General features: G+C 42.9%; 1 protein-coding gene across 1 annotated transcript in view; it reads left to right on the top strand.

The window, feature by feature from the left end:
- The first annotated feature begins 899 nt into the window (after positions 1 to 899).
- ARHGAP44 (Rho GTPase activating protein 44) overlaps positions 900 to 4,011 on the top strand; it is a 76,071-nt gene continuing 72,959 nt past the window's right edge. Inside the window, exon 1 of the mRNA XM_025211664.1 lies at positions 900 to 935. The gene's annotated coding sequence lies outside the window, so the exon portion shown is untranslated. The remainder of the gene's footprint in view (positions 936 to 4,011) is intronic.

The following is a 4,011-nucleotide window of genomic DNA, read 5'->3' on the forward strand; positions in this document are numbered from 1 at the left end:
CTCAGTCATCAGCAGGGATCCTAGTTTTCTTTAATAACAAAAAAATCTCCAATTTTAACCCCAAAATCCACATTTTTCCGTGATATATATATATTAGTGGTGTTTCATTTTAATCACAGAAATATGTGTATTTTGGGGTTACTTTTTTTAAACCAAAAAATTTGGGACTTTTATTTTTATTTTTTATTGGAGAAAACCAGGATCCCTGGTTATCAGCCTCCCTTGGGGCCCCAGAGAAAACTAGAGTCAAGCTGCATAAGAGGGCCAGGGCTGGATTGTTCCAGGTGCTGCTGGTGGACTCCAGCAGTGTCCTGTGTATGGCTGGTTAATCTCTTACCTTTCAAAGGCCTCCTACTACATCCAAGGCCATGCTTTGGTGGTTCCCAAGGTAGCACTTACATGGTTCCTGACTAAATACGCCTCTGTCCCCACCAACTCTGAGTGCACCTCAGGATTCAAACCTCCTGCCTTTACTTTTCTCGAGGTGGAAACCTGTGCTTCTCCCACCCTTAGACCCACCCAGGGCTGGAGCCACGTGTGATTCACCAGTTCTTCCCCAGGGGGCTTGACTGGATTCAGCAGCTGTGACTATGCCCTTTAGGAGCCTATGGCCAGCGCTGAATAGTGACCAGCCAGGCTGCTTAAACCACAGCAAGGTTTGACCTTAGCAACGGGAACAAAGCACATCAGAGAAAAGGATTTTAAAATAACAATTCCTATGTGTCCTTCTTATCTAATTGCTTGTCGTCCCCAGATGATCGCCTGGACAGACAAGACATGCCTCCTTCTTGCATGCTCTGGGATGCTTTCCATAGGAAGCTGTCTGGGTGTGAAGCCTGTTATACAATGTCTCTTCATTGACTTTGTGTTTTTTGTTTGTTTTTTTGTCTTTTAGGGCAGAGAAAACAGAAGTTCTGAGCGAAGACCTTTTGCAGGTAAAGTGACCCTTCCCGACACCTAGTGATGGCAATCTAACAAATGCATAAGGGGGTCTCAATGTCAGAGGACTGAGAGAGGGAGGATGGTTCAGTGCTTAGCAATCTAGCTCAGAGCTCAGTCGCAGACCCACATTTGAGTCCTTGGCTTGACCTTGACATGTCACCTAACATTGTGCCTCAGCTTCCCATCTGACCAGTGGGGAAGTGCCCTGCTCTACAAGGGGGCTGCGAGGATAAATTAATTGAATATTGTGAGGCATGTTAGATACTGATGTTTTGTTCATCAGATCAAAACCCACGTAAAAGGTCACCTCTTTGCCAGTCGTGGCATTTGCAGCTGTGTCTGTTACCCTTTATGCAGGAGCATGAGTGAAACCGAACCAACTACCAATCTGTTGGGACTTTGTCATCTGCTCAGATTGGTGATGTGGCATTTTTTTCATGTCAGTAATAGTGGAATTTGAAATCTGCTCATCATTGCTGTAATTCTGGTTCTACTGATATCCGTGGTTCCACTGACTTAAGGGGGGTGCAAAATGAATCCACGACCCACTCCTGAAAATCACCCCAGGATTTTGCTAGATGCACATTTAAGATGTATGTTGAGGACATAAAGCTTATAAATATTCATGCATTCTGTAAGGTGGACACGGATCCCTTTCACCTGACAAAAACCATTCCCATGAGGAGGTGTAAATAGCAGAAGTAGGAAACTTCTCAGAAGTAATGTGCACAAATGTCCCACTTATTCAAGGGAAAAGAGAGAGAATAGATGTTCAACATTTCAAATATGTTTCTAAGATTTCCATGAGAATAATCATACAGTTCTCTCAAAGAACGTTTCTTCCTGCAGCTTATGAATGAGGAGTATGAATGATGAAATTATGTATAAGTGGAAGTATGTCTCTTAGCAGATGGAAGCAATGCCTTATGTTTTCATGCAGTTATGGAATTAGGGTTGAAAGCGATGTCACAGGTCTAGTCCAGTACTCCACATAGATTCCTAAAGCATCCCATACAAATGATTAGCCAGTCTCTTCTGGGCATCTTCCATTAAAAGGAGTTTACACAACTTCTCCGGGCAGCTTGTTCCATTTTCCTACTATTCTGATGGTTAGGACATTTTTTCCCCCCTGAGATTTACTCTAAGTCTGTTTTCCTGTAGCATAAATCCAGTGCTTCATGTTCTGCCTTTTGTGACAAGGGAGAAGGGTTGCTCTACCTCTTCTTCATAGCAGCCTTTCAAATAATTGAAAACTGCTGTCATGTCTCCCCCATTAATCTCCTTTTCTCCAAACTAAACATACCTATTTTTCTCAGCCTTTCCTCATACTGATTGCATTGCAATCCCTTTATCGTCTTTGTTGCTCATTTCTGGATCTGCTCCAGTTCCTACACATCCTTCTGAAAATGAAGAGCCCAAAACTGCAAATGAACAGCAGCAAGCAGAGAGGTGCTATCACCTCCTGTGCCTTGCATGCAGTGCTTCTGTTAATGTAGCCGAAAATTGCATTTGCTTTTTTTTCTCCTGTAACCTCATTTTTCCTGGTGACTCACCTTGAGTCTGTGATCCTCAATACCCATAGCCTTCTCAGCAATGCTACTGCCTACACTATTTTTTACTAAACTATATCTGTACTTTTGTTTTTCCCTAGGTGTGGTACCTTACATTTGTCCTTGCTGAATGTTGTCTTTATTTTCTGGGTCTGAATCTTGCTGGCAGTCTTGTTAGACCTTGTTAAACTTGAGACACTGCTCAGAAAATGCCAGTTCTTAGTTTTTACTTGTTCTTTTGTGTGCAGAGGAATAACAGAGCAGTTCTTCTATTGCAAAGATTTCAGAAAGATCACAGCAGGTCAGAATGTTTTTAACACGATGAATTCCTATTTGAAATCTCCGGGTTTATCTTGTGAATCATGCTTTCACACCTAACAGTGCTAACATTGTGCAACACCCTTGGAAGGTTCTCAGGTCACCCCAGGGTGCTGCAGCACCCTGATAGAGAATCATTGGGCTAGAGAGTCCCATGTACAGCACCGCAGTGTTGCTTTCACTTTCCACAATACAGGCAGTAACTCCTGTTATTTTGTTTTGTCATTTATCATGTGCACGCCAATTCCAACAGCTGAATTTAGGAAAAAAGGTGCACGTTGTATATGTGGAAAATACAGTAACTCCATTGACAGCTATAATACTAAGCGCCTTATGCTGGCGTCAAAGAAAGGGGACTGTGGCCTTAACAGATTTGAGCTTGGATTTTTTTAACTTCAAAGGTTGCATATGGTTTTGCAGAGGAAAGAAAAATTAAAGTACCCGTTCCAATATGTCCACAGTTCCAAAGGTCTTTGAGTGATTAGACCAAGAAAAAATAGGGAATATGTGGATCCTCCCAGGAGTAATACTAGTTATGTCTCACTTCAACCTTACTGCACGCATATACACGCATGCACGCACGCACCCTTCTGAATGTAACATACTACCTCTGAGTGTGTGTGTGTGTCCCTAGTACCACATTGCCAAGATATGCATGCTGTTCCAAAACAGGACCTGAACTGTATTCTAATCATAGAAACTTAGAAAATTAGGTTGGAAAGGATCTCAAGAGGTCATCTAATCCAACCCCCTGCTCAAAGCATGACCATCCCCGACTAGATCATCCCAGCCAAAACTTTGTCTAGCCAGGTCTTGAAAACCTCTAAGGATGGAGATTTCACAACTTCTCTGGGTAACCTGTTCCAATGTTTTACTACTGTACTAGTGAAAAAATTCATCCTAATATCTAACCTAAACTTCCCTTGAGCCCATTGCTCCTTGTTTTGTCATCTGCCACCACTGAGAACAGTCTAGTTCCAGCCTCTCTCAAACCCCACTTCAGGTAGTTGAAGGCTGGTATTAAATTCCTTCTCAGCCTTCTTGTCTCCAGACTAAATAAGCCCAGTTCCCTCAGCCTCTCATCATATTTCATGTGCCCCAGCCCCCGTACCATTTTTGTTGCCCTCTGCTGGACTCTTTCCAATTTGTTCATATCCTTTCTGTGGCGGGGGGGGGGCCAAAACTGAACACAGCACTCCAG

This window comes from Alligator sinensis, unplaced genomic scaffold, assembly GCF_000455745.1.
Source record: "Alligator sinensis unplaced genomic scaffold, ASM45574v1 scaffold584_1, whole genome shotgun sequence".
NCBI lineage: Eukaryota > Metazoa > Chordata > Crocodylia > Alligatoridae > Alligator > Alligator sinensis.